This window comes from Eptesicus fuscus, unplaced genomic scaffold, assembly GCF_027574615.1.
Source record: "Eptesicus fuscus isolate TK198812 unplaced genomic scaffold, DD_ASM_mEF_20220401 scaffold_68, whole genome shotgun sequence".
Classification (NCBI taxonomy): domain Eukaryota; kingdom Metazoa; phylum Chordata; class Mammalia; order Chiroptera; family Vespertilionidae; genus Eptesicus; species Eptesicus fuscus.
Genome location: NW_026557632.1, coordinates 27689 through 46546, shown reverse-complemented (window position 1 = coordinate 46546; position 18858 = coordinate 27689). Strand labels below are relative to the sequence as shown.

Sequence of the window (18858 nt, the reverse complement as noted above, 5' to 3'; positions counted from 1 at the left end):
TAGTTTCAAAATGTCTATTTATATTCCACATTCTGCTTACTACCGATTCAGTACATAGAACGCAAAATGATCTGCCATTTTTTCTGTAAAACCATACGTCTCGGTCCATGTCTCTTGAAAGGGTCAGCCACTGCCACTACCACTTCCTTTACTTAACCTTAGTTTTTTATTTTTTGGGTTCTCCATCAGGGGGTCAGTGACAGAAGATAGAATTATAGATAGCTTGATGGTCCTGCAGGCAATTAGGGGTTGACTAGCCTAACTAACCACAAAATGGTGCAAATAACTGTCTTTTAGGAAAGGGCAGGGTTAATAAGCAGAAATAGGGGTTAACAAGGATGCACAACAGTAATAGTGGTGAAATGGAGTCTGCACTATGGAGCAAGATGGTGTTCCTTATGTGAATTAAAATGGCTGCCGCTATTTCTAATGGTGGGAAATGGCACCCATAGCACGCCACAAACCCTCGCCTCTCCCAGCCTCCCCTCACTTATCTCAGTAATGATGGATTAGAAATCCATGACACCCTAGAACAGTAGATAATGGTTGCTGTGGTTAACTGTTATTTGGTTACTGGTAATGGCAGGGTCCCCAGAGATGTGTCCCCTGCTGCGTTCTGCTGCTCCCTGCTCTGCTGGCGGAAGTGAGGGCAAAGATCCCGGCTTAACCAGAAGTCCCAGAACTAGACACTCTGTGCCCGACTTTTGTTGTTTTGGTCTACAGACCTCCAGCACAGAGTGTCTAATAGGGGAGGATGAAACATTTGCGACTCTAACTCCAAGACTCTAGTCGCAAATGTTTCATCCTCAGGAGCAGCAAATGTTTCATACTCGGCATGCGGCCACTTCAGTGGCCACGTGTCATCAAAAATGGCTATGTGTGTCAGGGCTGACACGCGTGTCATAGGTTCGCCATCATTGGTCTAGACCATCATCACAATCTCTTTGCACTATTAAGAATTATTCAGAGGGGGAAAAGATGGTGACCAGCAGGAAGGTAGGGAGGGAGAGTGTGTGATCAAGTGAAGGAGTGATAGAGGTGTGTGTGGACATGTGTGTGTGTGTGTGTGTGTGTGTGTGTGTGTGTGTGTGAAATAGGGACAGTTAGAACCTGCAGTTCTTCCAGGGGGGTTCCAATCTGGGCAGTCTTAGAAGGAAAAACCCCACAGCCGCTGCAAACACTCTGAGGAGGACACCAGTGGCACAGGGACCACGCCATCTTGAAGAACAGAACAGCTTGAGACTAGAATCCTAGCCTCGTCACCAACCAGTCTGGTCTCCGAAGCAAACCAGGACATTACGACCACTCTGGTAGAAGACCTGCCACCCCAGCTGAAGACGCATGGACCCTGGGACCTTCACCTCCAAAGGTGCACCAATTGACAGCAGTAAGTACAACCTCCCCATCCCCAGCACCAGAACTCAGGATTCGCCACGTTCCTAGCCCCCTTGACACCCAGGCACTCCACTACCCAGGCAGTGCTTGGGAACCACTGAGAGCCCCCAAGTGTGTGATTCTGCACAGACAAGGGCGTGCAGCCCTGCTGTAGAATTTCTGAACTGCCTCTTCCTGAATAAATGCCAACGAATACCCCCGCTGTGCAACTTCAGTGCCAGGGCCCCTCAGAGTGCATCAGAGCTCTGCGTAGGAAAACGCACCACCACTTCCAAAGCCGGCAAACTCATGGCCACAGACAAGGGAAGGCACCCTGAGCCCATATATCCACAGGGTCCTCTGGGTAGCTGCTTTGAGCCCCTGATGGGTGTGATTCTGTACAGACAAGGACACGCTGCCCCACAGCAGAAACTCTGAACTCCTTTCTCCTGAATAACTTCCCACATACACCCTAGCTGTTAAACTTCAGTACCAGGGCCACTCAAAGTATGTCAGAGCTCTGCACAGGCAAATGTACCACCAGTTCGTGCACGCACTTCCAAAGGGCAGGCGCTTCCAAAGTTCGTGCTTGCACTTCCAAAGCCCATCTATCCATAGGGCACTTGTGGGAGCTACTGTGAGAACTGGCTCAGTGTGATCTTGGAAAAACAGAGACAGACTGCCCCTGGCAGTAGAAATTCTGAATTCACTCATCCTGGACACCTGCACAGACACCGCAGCAGGGTAACTTCAGTGCCACGGCCCCTCAAAGTGTGTCAGAGCTCAGTGCCAGCAATCTCACCACCACAGACATGCACATTTCCAAAGGGCAGGCAGCCTGAGCCCATATATCCACAGGGTCCTCTGGGGAGCTGCTTTCAGCCCCTTCTGGGTGTGATTCTGTACAGACAAGGACACGCTGCCCCACAGCAGAAATTCTGAATCCCCTCTTCCTGAATAACTGCCCAAATTCACCCTAGCTGCTCAACCTCAGTGCCAGGACCCCTCAGAGCGCATCAGAGCTCTCCACCTGCATACACACCTCCATAGAAGCGAATTTCCAACAGGCAGGCACCCTGAGCCCATCTACACTCAGGGAGCCACTGTGAGCTCTCCCAACAGATGGTTCCTGGGTGCCACTGTGAGTTCCCGCTGGACACACGTGATTTAAACTAAGGGTGCAAGACAGCAAAAACTGGGACACTCCCCTCCATAGATGCTGACTTCTAGACACTACATTTGTGCCTCTCAAGTTTGCAGGCCTACATCAAGAGAACCCAAATAGCTCAAGTAGGGAGCTACACTAGATTACCAAGCCCAGGAGAACTGAGAGATTACACCAGTAGCACCATCCCCAAAAGAACCTGGGTAGCAAAGCAAGTGGATCTACAACTAAAACTTTACAGGAAAACATGGGAAGACAAAAAAGCAACCCCCAAAGGAAAGAAAAAGAGGAATCACCAGAAAAGGAGTTAAATGAAATTGAGGTTAGCAGCTTATCAGAGAAAGAATTCAGAGTAATGGTTGTTACTAAAGGATGTTTAATACATATGGATGTTTAAACGGATGGATGACAAGTACACACAACTCAATGAGAATTTAAGGAGCTGAATGAGATTGTCACCAGCATGAAAAAGAACCAAGATTAGATGAAGAACGACGTAGCTGCAATAAAGAACACAATGGAAGGCTTAAACAGCAGACTAGAAGAGACTGAGGACCTCATCATCGAAATAGAAGACAAAGTAGGAAAAAACTCACTAACACAGCAGAAACTGGAAAGAAGATTTAAAAAGCAAGAGGAGAGCCTAAGGGAGTTTTGAGACAACACAAAGTGAAACAATATTTGCTTAATAGGGATACCAAAAGGAGAGGAAGAGAAGCAAGGGATAGAAAACGTGTTTGAAGAAATAATGACAGAAAACTATTCTGATATTGGCAAGAAAAAAAAAAACACATGCAAGTCCAAGAAGTACATAGAGTCCCAAACAAGTTGAACCCCAAAAGACCGACACCAAGACACATCATAATTAAATTGGCGAACACTAATAACAAAGTAAGAATCTTAAAGGCTGCCAGAGAGGGACAGAAAGTTACCTACAAGGGATCTCCTATTAGAATATCAACTGATTTCTCAACAGAAACACACCAGGCCAGAAGGGAATGGAATGAAATATACAAAGTGATGCAAAGCAATGGTCTGAATTCAAGAATACTACACCCAGCAAGGCTATAATTCAAAATTGAAGGTGGAATCAGGAGCTTCACAGACAAAAAAGGGCTAAGAGAGTTTATCACTACCAAGGCAGCAATGTAAGAAATGATAAAAGGGACTGCTGTAAAAAGAAGAAAGAGAAAGGTAAGAAGAAACACAAACACTAAGGAAAAATATGACAACAAACATGTACTTGTCAATAATAACATTAAGTGTAAATGGATTAATTGCACCAATCAAAAGCCATAGGGTAGCTTAATGGATAAGAAAAAATGACCCATATATTTGCTGTCTTTAAGAGACCCACCTCAGAGGAAAGGATTCACACAGACTGAGAGTGAAGGGATGGAAAAACATTTTTCAGGCAAATGGAAATGAGAGAAAAGTTGAGAATGCGATACTTATTGCTGATAAAACAGACCTCAAAGTAAAGACCATAATAAGAGATAAGGAAGGCCACTACATAATACTAAAGGGAGCAATTCAACAAGAAGATATAACTCTAGTAAACATATATGAACCCAATGCAGGAGCACCAAAATACATTAAAAATCTCCTGGAAGATATCAAGGGAGAGATCGACAACAATACAATCATAGTAGGGTAATTTAATACATCACTAACATCACTGGATAAATCCTCTAGGCAAAAGTCAGCAAAGAAACAGCAATTCTAAATGACACACAAGATCAAATGGGCCTAATGGACATCTTCAGAGCATTTCACCTCAAAACAACGGAATATATGTTCTTCTCAAGTGCGCATGGGACATTTTCAAAAATAGACCACATATTGGGTCACAAGCAAAGTCTCCCCAAACTCAAAAAGATTGAAATCCTATCAAGCATTTTCTCAGAGCACAATGGCATAATATTAGAAATAAACTACAATAAAAACATTCCAAAAAAAAAACAACAAAACAAAACGAAACAATTGGAGGCTGAATATCATGCTACTAAACAATGATTGGGTTATCAATGAGATCAAAGAAGGAATTAAAAACATCCTGGAGACTAATGACAATAATAACACAACATTGCAAATCCTATGGGACACAATGAAAGCAGTCCTGAGAGGGAAGTTTATAGCTCTACAGGCCTACCTTAAAAAACAAGAAAAAATGGTAATAAATCATCTAACTCAACAACTCAAAGAATTAGAAAGAGAGCAACAAGAAAAGCCCACAGTGAGCAGAATAAAGGAAATAATAAAGATCAGAGCAGAAATGAATGACATAGAGACAAAAAAACACACAAAAAACACAATACAAAAGATCAACAAAACCAAGAGTTGGTTCTTCGAAAGGATAAACAATATTATGAACCTCTAGCCAGGCTCACCAAGAAGCAAAGAGAGAGGACCCAAATAAACAAAATTAGAAATGAAAGAGGTGAAATGACAACAGACCCCACCGAAATACAAAAGATTGTTAAAAAATACTATGAACAACTCTATTCTAACAAACTAGACAACCTGGAGGAAATGGACGCATTCCTAGAAAAATACAACCTTCCAAAACTTACTCGGGAAGATTCTAAAAATCTCAATAGGCTGATAACTCTGGAAAAATTGAAGCAGTCATCAAAAAGCTTCCAGCAAACAAAAGACTGGGGCCAGATGGCTTCACAGAAGAATTTTACCAAACATTCAAGAAAAAACTAAAAACTATCCTCCTCAGACTATTCCAAAAAATTGAAGAGAAAGGAACACTTCCAAGCTCCTTCTATGAAGCCAGCATCACCCTAATATCAAAACCAGATAAAGACAACACAATGAAAGAGAATTACAGACCAATATCCCTCATGAACATAGATGCCAAAATCCTCAACAAAATTATTGCAAGTTGGATCCAGCAGTACATCAGAAAGATCATAAACCATGACCACATAGGATTTATCCCAGGAATGCAAGGATGGGATAATATTCGCAAATCAATAAACGTGATAAATCACATAAACAAATTGAGAGATAAAAATCATATAGTCATATCAATAGATACAGAAAAAGCATTTGACAAAATCCAACACACTTTCTTGATAAAAAATCTCAGCAAAGTGTGAATAGAAGGATCATACCTCAACATAATAAAAGCCATATATGACAAACCTACAGCCAACATCATACTTAATGGGCAAAAACTAAAACCATTTCCCCTAATAACAGGAACAAGATAGGGATGCCCACTCTCACCACTCCTGTTCAACATAGTGCTGGAAGTACTAGCCATTGCAATCAGACAAGAAGAAGAAATAAAAGGCATTCAAATTTGTAAAGAAGAAGTAAAACTGTCCATATTTGCAGATGACATCATATTATATATAGAAAATCCTAAAGACTCCATCAAAAAATTATTAGACTTAATAAATGAATTCGGCACTGTAGCAGGATACAAAATTAACGCCAAGAAATCTATGGCATTTCTATACACCAATAGTGAACTTACAGAAAGAGAGACTAAAAAAGCATCCCATTTATCATTGCACCAAAAAAAAATTAAGATACCTAGGAATAAACTTAACTAAAGAAGTAAAAGACCTGTGGAAAACTACACAACACTGATAAAAGAGATAGAGGAAGACATAAACAGATGCAAGAACATACCATGTTCATGGATTGATACAATCAACATAATCAAAATGTCCATACTACCCAAAGCAATCTATAAATTCAATGCACTTCTCATTAAAATACAAATGGATATTTCACAGATCTAGAAAGAACTCTCCAAAAATTCATCTGGAATAAAAAAAGACCCCGAACAGCTGCAGCAATCCTGAGAAAGAAGAACAAAGTAGGTGGGATCTCAATACCAGATTTCAAGCTGTATTACAAAGCCACTGTTCTTAAAACACCCTGGTACTGGCACAAGAACAGACACATAGATCAATGGAACAGAATGGAGAACCCAGAAATTAAACCATTATGCCCAATTATTATTTGACAAGGAGGCATGAACATACAATGGAGTCAAGATAGTCTCTTCAACAAATGGTGTTGGGGAAATTGGACAGATACATGCAACAAAATGAAACTATATCATCAACTTTCACCATACACAAAAATAAACTCAAAATGGATAAAGGACTTAAACAAGACTGGAAACCATAAAAATACTAGAGGAATCCACAGGCAGAAAAATCTCAGACATATGCTGAAAGAACTTCTTCACTGATACTGCTCCTAGGGCAATGGAAGCTAAAGAGAAAATAAACAACTGGGACTACATCAAAATAAAAAGCTTTTGCACAGCAAAGGGAACCATCAATAAAACAACAAGAAAGCCCACTGCATGGAAGAACATATTTGCCAATGATATCGATAAAGGTTTAATCTTCAACATTTATAGAGAACTCATACAACTTAACAAAAAGAAGATAATCAACCCATTCAAAAAATGGGCAACGGATCTAAATAGACACTATTCAAAAGAAGACAGAAGGAAGGTGAAGAGACATATGAAAACCTTCTCAAAGTCACTAATCATCAGAGAGATGCAAATCAAAATAACTATGCGGTACTATCTCACACCTGTCAGAATGGCTATCATCAACAAATCAACAAACAACAAGTGTTGGCGAGGATGTGGAGAATAAGGAACTCTTTTGCACTGCTGGTGGGAATGCAGACTGGTACAGCAACTGTGGAGAACAGTATGGAATTTCCTCAAAAAACTAAAAATGGAACTCCCATTTGACTCAGTGATCCCACACCTAGGAATATATGCCAAGAAACTAGAACTATGAATCAGAAAGGATATATGTACCCCTATGTTCATAGCAGCACAATTCACCATAGCTAAGATTTGGAAACAGCCCAAATGCCCTTCAGCAGATGAATGGATTAAAAAACTGTGGTACATCTTCACAAAGAGATACTATGCTGCGGTAAAAAAGGAGTTCCTACCATTTGCAACAACATGGATAGAGATGGAGAGCGTTATGCTAAGTGAAATAAGCCAGGCAGATAAAGATAAATATCACATGATCTCACTCATTTGTGGAATATAATGAACAGCATAGACTGATGAACAAGAACAGATCCAGAGACTGAGAAACATTGATCAGAACCTCAAACCTCAGGGAAGGAGGGGGTCGGTGGGAGAAGTGGGGGGAGATCAACCAAGGGACTTGTGTACATGCAATAAGCCTAATCAATGGACACAGACAACAGGGGGGTGGGGCACGAATTGGGGATGGGGCGTAATAGGGAAATAAGGACACATATAAAAAATAATAATAAAAATAAAAAATTAAAGAAATTAAAAAAGAAATGGTGAGGTAACCAGAACCCCAAGGATGCCTGAGAACATCTTTCTTGCCATGCTAGCAGTCACCAGCTGTACTGTAAGATTACCTGGGGCAAATGGGGAAGTGTTTTGGACTTATGTTCCTGACTCTTCATGGGTAAGGGCCCTTATGTGGGCTGATCCCCCGCCTAATGTAGTCACCAATAATACCAAACACCTTGGTCATCCAGGAGGACCATGGTTGGGGCAAGGAAGTATAATTACACAGGGGTCTCCAACCAGCTTCCCTTTTGTATGACACCAAATCAAACCATTGCTCCTTTGTTTGTAAAATTAAAGAGGTTTCTGGCTTGTGTGGATAACAAAGAAAGGGAATATCACTACTTGTTCCTGGGAGAGGTGCAGAAAATGTAACGAAGACCTTGTCTATACAAAAAGAAATTGGCAGCCAGTTTGAAATGGAATTGCCATGGCCTAGAGCAAAGAATATCCTTACATGATATTATTCTACAATGTCATTATAATTTTTTCCCAGATTTGTGTTATCCCCACTACCTATAATAGTACCTCGCACCCTTAGGTATCAATAAAAAATCATCTTTTTGGTGCTTGGAGACAAAGGTAACACATCTGTAGATATTTTAGAATTACAACAGCATAATATATAATTAACCCAAACAAACATACAAACTAATTCTTTGAATGTCTGGCAGCAATTTAAAAAGGACATGAAAGGGTTTAATCCCTTCCATTGTGTAGAGGGCCCCCTGGGAAGGCACCTGAGCATTCTATATTGGCCCCTCTTGCCCTTTTGGCCAAGAGGGACCCTCTTCTCACAATCCAATTGTCCACAGCTGTTGCCTGAGCTTTCTGTTCATGCCAAGGTTGAAGCCTCATGATGGCTGGTACCATGGATCTGTCTCTCACCCAGTGGGGTGATCTGGGCCTACCTGGAGAAGAAACCTGGGTTCTATAAGATATGTGATCAGTGCTGGGACCCTGCCAACAGGTGATAGGATCCCAAGGCAGGTGCTGGGCGTGGAGGCCATGGGGGCGTAGGCAACCAAGGAGACAGAACTAAACCTCACATCACCCTGCTTGGCCCCGAAGGATGGCTGGTTAGCCAGAGACAGGTAAGATTACTCAAGGAAGGAACAACCTAAGACAGGCACAGTCGCAAAGGGGCCATCAGGAGAGAACTTGGGGGTCAACAGAGGTGGGGCACAGACCTTCACCCCCCAAGTTTGCAAGGGCCTGAACCCTCACCCCTGCTGAGGGAGGTCTCCTGCCCCCATGGCTGTTTAGCTTCCCATGCCCAGCTCAAATCGGGACCCAGGTAACAGAGACTTGGCCGACAGTAGCTGCCCTCTCACCGCAACAAGACTTGATGGAGATGTCTTGTACCCATGATGTGGGGAACTGGAGTCTTTGATATCTAATCCCAGCCTAGCACCAGGAATGCTCAGGACCTACTCAAGAAGGCAAATAATCCTTTCCATTAATATCTACAGGGTAAAATAAGATGGTTGTTAGAGTATTAAATTTGACAGTAAAATAGTAGTCAAGTTTTCAGACTAATTTTAATTGGCTAATCGAAATAAGTGAATATTCTAGAAATATCAATTGTACTGGACAAAAAAGCTGTTCCTAAAGTGTTAACTAAAATTTTTATTGGTAGTTCATCTCATGGTAAAATTGCGTAACCTATAATAAACCTAAAGCAGTCACATTTTAGTGCAAAAAAGTAAAATTTAAAAGCTATCAAGATTACAGCATAAAATTTACAAAAGCCTCCTAATATTTAAACCAAAAAAGGGGAGATAGTAGAAGAATATCATGTAAGGGAATATATCCTGTAAGTAAATTACATCTAGAAAATTTTTACTTTAGAAAATTAACTTTCATTTGTAATGCTAATAGCAAGACACCAGGGTAAAACATACATGGTGTCAAAACAAGCCAAAGGAAATCGTTTGGGCAAAAAATGAAAAAGGATCGCAAGTCAAATTTATAGAAAAGATTCCTTTATTAACTTTTGGTCGAGAATATGTTTTTATATTTTCAGAAAACAATTCCGAGACCATGTGGATTTCTACAACAGAAAGGAATTGACAGGAGTGTTCCAGCCATGAAGACAGAAGAGAAACAGTCCAGAGATGGAAGACGCTGTCGATGCCTTGCCATACTAGCAGTCAGCAGCTGTGTGTCACTGCAGGTTGTCCAGGACCAAACCAGAGAGGTTGGGCCCTGCATTACCACCATTTGCCCACCATCCAGAACTGAAATATCATTGCTGTTATGTACACATAAGGAACTGTTGGGCATATAAATTGGGACTCAAAAGAACTGTTGGCCCAGAAAGAAACTCACTATAGACTGATTCATTTGTCTCTCAGCATAACCATTATTGCTTGTCTCATTTTCGGTTCCTATAAGTGTATTTCTAGTATCACATGAGCTCACTAATCTAGGGGAAATGATTAACAACATAGACTGAGGAACAAGAACAGCATCAATCAGACTGTCAGACCTCAGAGGGAAGGTAGGGGAGAGTGGAGATAAGGGAGATAGATCAACCAAAGGACTTGTGTGCTTGCATATGAGCCTAACCAGTGATCACGGACAACAGGGGTTTGGAGGCATGCGTGTGGAGGGGTTTGGGATAGGAATGGGGGAAGTTTGAGGACAAATATGTGATACCTTAATCAATAAAGTAATTAAAAAAAAAGACCTCAGAGGAAAGGTAAGGGAGGGTGGGAATAAGGGAGATAGATCAACCAAAGGACTTGTGTGCTTGCACATGAGCCTAACCAGTGATCACAGACAACATGGGGGTGGGGCCATGCGTGGGGAGGGGTTTGGGATGGAAATGGGGGAGATGAGGACAAATATGTGATACCTTAATCAATAAAGTAATTTTAAAAAATGGAAAAAAAGAATTATTCAGAATACCCAATAGATATTTTTTACATCAATCATTTCTACTGATACTTAGCATACTAAAAGCTAAAATGAAAACTTTTTAAATTATTTTAGTAATTCATTTAAATTTATTATAAAACTATTGTGTTAACATGATTACTATTTTATTGTATTTTTTATAATGATCTGACATTTTTATTTTTAATATATTATATTGATTTTTTACAGACAGAAAGGAAGAGCGACAGAGAGTCAGAAACATCGATGAGAGAGAAACATCGATCATCTGCCTCTTGCACACCTCCTACTGGGGATGTGTCTGAAACCAAGGTACATGCCCTTGACCGGAATCGAACCTGGGACCTTTCAGTCTGCAGGCCGACGCTCTATCCACTGAGCAAAACTGGCTAGGGCATGATTACTATTTTAATAAAAAAATAATTATATTTGAAAAATAAAAACATTGAAAAAGATGGCACTTAAAGATTTTTATTATATTTATTGGGTTGACACTAGTCAATAAATGTATATGTTTCAAGTGTACTATTCTATAACAGGTCATCTGCATTCTGCATTGTGGTCACCACCCAAAGTTATCTCCTTCTGTCACCACACATTTGAACTGCTCTACCTGTTTCTACTTCCCCAACTCCCCTTTCCATCTGGTAACCACCTTACTATTGTCTGTGTCTATGAGTTTCTGTTTGTCTTCTTTGTTTATTTGTTGTTTTCAGCTTATATCCAACATGTAAGTGGAATCATACAGTTATTGAGGTTTCCATCTGACTTATTTCACTTAGCATGATATTGTCAAGATCCATCCATGTTGTTGAAAATGTCAGTATTTCATCTTTTCTTGTGGCTGAGTAATATTCAGCTATAATATTGTATATGTACTGTAAGGACAGAAAATAATGTTGAATAGGTACTGTAAGGACAGAAAAAATGACCTTTCTTTTCCTTTGCTGTTGAAGCATCCATCTTATATAAAAACTGCTGCTTGAAATTTTAACCCTGCTATTTTGGCTTCTGTAAATGCTTGCTTGCTTAAATAATAAGGAAAATAAGACTACTCCCATTTCAGAGAGGCCATAAACTATGCCTCAGACAGAGTTGTCAGTGCTGACACCAGGCCAGGCCTTGAGATATGGTCTTATGGCCCCTTCCCAGCATGCAAGCCTTCTTTCTTAGAAGGCCTGGAAGTCTCATTCCAAATTTGTGAGACAAAAGAGCTAGAAAACGTATAAACAGAAAAAGTTTCCTCCATGTGGGGGGCCCAGAATTTGAAAGGCACATTTTTCTCTGGCCCTGCACATAATAAAATGTAACTCTCTTTCTCTGAGCATGACTTGGTTTTTCTCTGGTCTTCTGTAACACTGTAGCTTTCCACAATTTATGAGAAGCACCTTGTAATTAATCCCCAAGATTGTAGCTCCTCTGATTCAAACAACCCTTCTGTTCAAACTGCAAGACAAGTTACTCTCAAGGCTACATTCTTGCATACATCTCCTCCCTGCTGGTTTATAACACAGGGATAATTACTAAAAAGTTCCCTTTCCCCTCTCCTTCAAACAAGCTGCCTTTGAACATTTTATAACTTTTACTCTAAGCATGTTTTATAGACTTGGGGATGTTGTATCATAAGTCAGCAAATGACATACAGACGCCTTTATGAGTCAATTAATTAGGAGTTGATTATTGCAGGTGGCCTAGAGGGAGGTGTCTCTTCCAAATCTCTAAGCAACACCACAGGAAGTCTCCCGTATTTATACTTTTTGAGCTTCTTTGTTTGCAGATATTACAAACTGCTCTATGTGAGTTATTGTTACAGACAGTTGTAACCTTGAATACATAATGAGTTAGTACTTGTCATAAGAATATGGGAATTATTATCAGTATTATTCTATATTAGTCTATTACATTTGATGGCTAACTTGCAAGGTCACACAATTAAGTTTATCATTTTCTATTATTTGAACTAAAAACAAAGTCATTTTATAGAAAGAGACTGTCTTAAAGTGACAGAGTTTACAGTACTAAGGGACTATCTAACAATACCAGAGAAGTTCAAACAGCAGTTTTATACAACATGGAGGTTCCTATGCTTTAGGGAAAATACTGATAAGACACCTCCCTAAGACATCTATCTGGACTGTCTCCTGAAGGATCAATGGACAATGGCCCTATTGAATGCTCAATTTCAGCCCAAACCCTTCCTTGTCACCTAGCAACAGCAGACAAGGCTTTAAAGGGGGGAAGAGGGGTTAGGGAGGGAAGTGTTTGTTCTTTGCTTATGTATTGATTAATAATACAAGGGCTCTTTCCCATGGGAAATGGAAAAACTACTTCTTTTAGTTGTGAATTCCTTCACAGTCTGCATCACTGGCCAAAAACCCTAACATGTGCCACATTGAAAAAGGTGACATTTTTCCTACAAACCTCTGTAATGTCTGCCTTAATAGAAGATAGTGGATTCTCACATATCCACTTCTGTACTTAATCTTTTGTAATTTTCTGTTGTGCTTGAGTAGATAAAGAAAATTCTGCCACATCCCACATATGCATAGTTGAAAAACAGAAGAGCATTTTAATAGCCTTTTCAGATCATTGTGGATATTCTTTGATACCACACTAAAACATAACAAGTGGTAGTTTTTTTTAAAGATTAGCAGCCATGTAAAACCTGAAAAATGTTATGAATGTTTTCAACTCTTACATCAAAATCCATTGGTCCAAATAGTTATCATCAATGGATTTGGTCACTAAATATTAGGCCAGGGAGCTCAGGTGAGGCCATCCTACTGCCAGCTGCATGTGCCCTAGCCCCTGCCACCCCTGTCACCTCAAGCCACTGGCCCTCCTCGGGCCCTGCCTCTGAGCTCCTTTTCCCCCTCACCTCTCCCTCTGACCAGCAGTGACTTAAGGGACAGAGCAAAGTGAAGCCCATTTTTTCTCCCTCTTCGCAGCAGTGCCAGGCAGCCCCCTTTATCTGGCCAGAGGTGAATGCTGAGGCAGAGGCCAAGTTCAACATCCTCCTGGCCACCGACTCCTACAAGGTTACTCATATAAACAATACCCACCCAACACAAGAAAAGATTATTTCTACTCTGAATGCAGTGAAAAGAAGACGGAAAACTCCAAAATAAGGAAGGTGAAATGCAAGGAAACAGTATGTTATGGGTTGCAGTACCTTCTTAATAAGTACTTAAAAGATAAAGTAGTGACCAAAGAGAAGATCAGGAAGCCAAAGAGGTGTCCATAGAGCATTTCCCAGATGATGATTTAATGAAAAGGATGGAATTGCATTCTTGAGAAATACCATGGGCATCTTCCAGTAGAAGTAAAAGCTGTCCCTGAGGGCTCTGTCATTCCCAGAGGAAATGTTCTCTTCACAGTGGAAAACACAGATCCAGAGTATAATTGGCTTACACATTGGGTTGAGACTATTCTTGTTCAGTCCTGGTATCCAATCATGCAGGAGGCAGCCAATTAATGATTCTCTCTCATTATTGATGTTTCTATCTCTCTCCCTCTCCCTTCCCACAAATTCTAGAGAGCTGAAGAAAATATTGGCCAAATATTTGTTAGAAACATCTGGTAACTTAGTTGGTCTGGAATACAACTTGCATGTATTTTGGCTACAGAAAATCACTTCCCAAGAGACTGCTGGCATAGGAGCTCTGCTTATTTGGTTAACTTCAAAGTAATGGATAGAGTAACAGGAATTGTTTTAATTAAAAAATACTGTGCCCTAGCTGGTTTGGCTCAGTGGATAGAGCATTGGCCTGTGGACCCACAGGGTCCCAGGTTTGATTCCTGCCAAGGGCACATGCCTGGGTGCTTGTATGAGGCATCCAATCAATGAATCTCTCTCATCATTGATGTTTCTATCTCTCTCCCTTCTTCTCTGAAATCAATAATAAATACTGGGAACAATAGATCCTGTTCCAGGGTATTTTATTCCAACAGCAGAACATAGTACCATAACAGCTTGGGGGAAAGACCATGAGAAAGATGTTACTTTTGAACATATAGTAACACAGTTTTCATCAGTGCCTGTATCTGTGGTCAGCGATAGTTCTGACATTTATAATGAGTGTGGGAAAATATGGGGTGAAGATCTAAGACATTTAATAGCATCAAGAAGTTCAGAGGCACCACTAATAATCAGACCTAATTCTGGAAATCCTCTTGACAATGTATTAAAGGTTTTGGATACTTTAAGTAAGAAATCCCCTATTACTAAGAACCCAAAGGGCTACAACTTGCTGCCACCATATCTTCAAGTTATTCAAGTGGATGGAATACATATTAATACTTTATAAGAGATTGTAGAAGTCCTGAAACAAAACAAATGGAGTATTGAAAATGTTGCCTTCGATTCTGGTGGATCTTTGCTACAAAAATTAACAAGAGATCTCTTGAATTGCTCCTTTAACTGTAGTTATGTTGTAACCAATGGCCTTGGGGATAATGTATTAAAGGACCCAGTTGCTGATCCCAACAAAAGTTCCCAAAAAGGTCAATTATCCTATATAGCAAAAGGCTGATATGCAAATTTTCCCCTCAACCCAGAGTTCAACCAGGGTGTGGCTGGCTAGCCAACCACCCATGGCCCCACCCCCTGGCCAGCCCAGCTGATCAGCCCTGATCAGGGCGGGCCTGTGGGCCCCCACTCGTGCACGAATACATGCACTGGGCCTCTAGTCTTTAAAATAATAAAAGCATAATAAGCAAATCGACCAAACGGCCGAACAGCAGAACAACCATCCAGATGTCCTTCCGAACGACCTTCCAGATGAACTTCCATATGAAGCCAGGCTGCAAGGGCCTATGCAGTCGCAGTGGCAGCCAGGGCTGCGTGACAGCAGCCGGGGGTACAAAGGCCGACCCTTGCACAGATTTCACACATCGGGCCTCTAGTCTTTACATAAAACACCAGCAACAGATTTTGTTACACTTGAGGAAGGAAGAGGAGACCATGAGGAATGATCTTCTCCATACTGTCTTCAAGAATGAGAAGGTGACAAAAAGCTAGTCATGTGATGAAGAAAGAAAAAAATGCAAAGCTGAATATTGAACTGGAAGCAGCACCTCATTAGACTTTGTTTTATGACTGGGTGTGTGCCCTTGCCTCTACGTGTGCCTGTACATGCACACAGGTATACTCCAGTGTGGGTGGATGTGTGATACATAATATTCATTGTACAGATGTGTAGGGTTTCTTTATTTTCTGATACATTACAACCAAATTATTTGTTGGTTTATGGACATACTGCCCTTTTTCCCCATAGTGTTTAGGTAATCTCAATTAGGCAATGCACTTGACCACATAAAAGGTTAATGCTAAAGCAAGCTTTTTAGGGCTCTTTGCCAAAAGATAGCAATTTAATCTGGTATTGATATTTTCTCAACAGAACTGAGAAACTTTTATAAAAAACAAAAGATCACATAAAACAGATTTGCATAAAATTATCATGATGGCTTTATGTTTAACTTATACTGTACTTTTGTACAAACAAGATTGTGTATGACAGATTTAAGTCTCAGTGATTTAACAGTCTTTCAAACTTTTCATGATTTTTATGAGCACAGACTTTCAAGAAAATACTTGAAGATAAATTACATTGCCTTTTGTCCATTAATGAGCAAATAAAACAGGGCCTTAACAAAGTTGTGTTATTATACAATTTTAAAATTATGTTGGGACACACTCTATAGAATTACTCACCTCACTGCCACTTGTAGAATATATTTTAATAATTCTACATTAAAGAAAATAATGGTTCTTACTGGAATGTCTAGGCACTGTACAGTGATTATATATGTTGGTCATTGTATTGTACCAGTGAAATGCCTAATTTGAAAGGCTTATACTGCAGTTGTATATGTCAAATATTGCCTGTGGCTATAATATGCAACTCAAGATTTTAAGGAGATAATGTTTTTAGAAAGAATTTCTGCTTCCGCTATAGAATATATACATAAATGTGAAATATTGACAAAAGTGAAAGTAGTGTATTTTAACGTACTTACTCTACTGAATTTATTTTTCCTATTCTATAGTTTCTACAAGTTAATACTGGAATGGGTAGTGAGTGTACTTTACATTTTTTGATTTTGTTATAATTTCATTAAGTTTTTAAAAAATTAAATTGAATATTTAAAAAAAAAATTAGGTCAGACCTGGGTTAGATAATCCCTCCAGAAGAGATAATTCCATCAGACCAACATTCATAAGAAAAACAATAACCAATGAATATGATAGTCTTCCTTTTCTCTTCTTTCCTTATAGCTCATCTTTCCTGTGCCTCTTCCAATCTTAAACATAGTTTCTTGAGCATGTTTCCCCAGGTCACAGCATAAAATGAGTGATGATCTCCTTAAAAGTCACTAACTTCTGAATGTTTACACTGATCTATCCTGATTTCCCTCTCAAAACTGGCATGATATTCTGTAGCCAATTCATGTCTTTGTCCCACTAAGTGATTGAAGGGCCCTCCTTGCTCTCACTAGGGAGTCTTTCTGCAGCTTTCAGACACACCCTGTGGGGATCACTCTAGGCAGCTGGAATCCTGCCTCTCTTCCTCACTAAATTGGATGGGGCCCAGGAACTCTATCTGATCTAGTGACAATGAAAACACAACTCATTTCCCCAAACCTTGTTTAAAAGCAGGAGCATCATTCACATGTGTCTATCCTGGCCTTACATACAGAGCTCAATCCCCCTTCACTTTGCTGAGTCTGAACCTCAACTCTTAGCCTTTCTCATGAGGGAAACTGCTGCTTCGTCCAGCTAAATCAACCTTATTTTTTTCATTGCATTTTGCTTATTATTCTATTGCATTTATTCTTACAACAAGGCAAACAACATAATATCATTTGGCAAACAACGTAATAATAATTGTTTCATGTAAGGATCATCACTGGATGCTAAATCTAATAGGTGAAATTGTGAGGCATAACAAAATGTTTGCAGACACTCAATGTACCTCTACACAAGGTATTTGTGACACACAAAGGTAAATAGTACCTTTACTCTGAACAAAAGTAGCAGACACTTGTTAACCACATGATCACAGTCAATACTGGAAGTAAGGGAGCTGAGCATGTGCCTACAGATTTGCTGCATGGGAAGAAGTCAGCATTGCTTGTGTGACATTCCTGCCCAATGGCATAACGTGAAGTAACATGAGGAAACTTCAAATAAACCTAAGCAGAAAGTCTAGAAATAACTGGCCTATACTCTTCCAACTGTGAATCTCATGAAAAGCAAAGGAAACCTGAAGAACTGCCCCAGATTAAAAGAGACTAAAGAAACAGGACAATTGGACATAACACATCATCTTGGATTTACTTGGACAATAAAGGTTATTATTGAGACAATAGCAAATATCTGAATAAGATCCAAGATTAAATATTACTACTGACCCTATTTTAATTCCCTGACTTTGATAATTATACCACAATTATGTAAAATAATCCCCTTTTCTTAGGAAATGAACACTAAAGTATTTAGGAGTAAAGAAGTATCATGTCTGCAACTTACAAAAGGTTCATATATTATATCTAACCAACCTTCATTTACATTTATTTAGGTAATAGACAAGAAGGGAGAAAGGATAAAGTAAATGTAGTAAAATGTTAACTTTCAGAGAATGGTTTCCAGGAATTATTTGTACTATTCTTATAACTTTTCTATGAGACTGAAACTTCCAATACAGAATATTTCTAAAAGAAATATTCTAAACTTAATTTTAACAAATTACAACCCATTAAATGAAATAAACATTGAGTTTGCATTAATAAATAAAAAGCTTCATGAAGAGGAGATATTTACACTGAGTCCATAAACTTCCCTATAAAGCAAAACTTGTGAAGTGAAAAAGGAAACATTACAGAGGAGAAACCCAGCAGATAATACCTTCACTGATCAACATTAACATTGCCAAGAATGGCAAATCAAAATTGCAGGTCACATCACAGGATGCAATGAGGAGAGTGTAGGACTACTTCTGTGATGTTCTTGCTAAAAATGTCTGATCTAAATATTATCATAGGAAACATCAGGAAAATCCACATTGTAGGACATTCTACACGC

The 18858-nt window shown here is 39.7% G+C and overlaps 1 pseudogene; it reads left to right on the top strand.

Annotated features, from left to right (window-relative positions):
* The first annotated feature begins 1341 nt into the window (after positions 1-1341).
* Positions 1342-15859, top strand: LOC129148505 (nicotinamide phosphoribosyltransferase-like; annotated as a pseudogene).
* The last annotated feature ends 2999 nt before the right edge of the window (positions 15860-18858 follow it).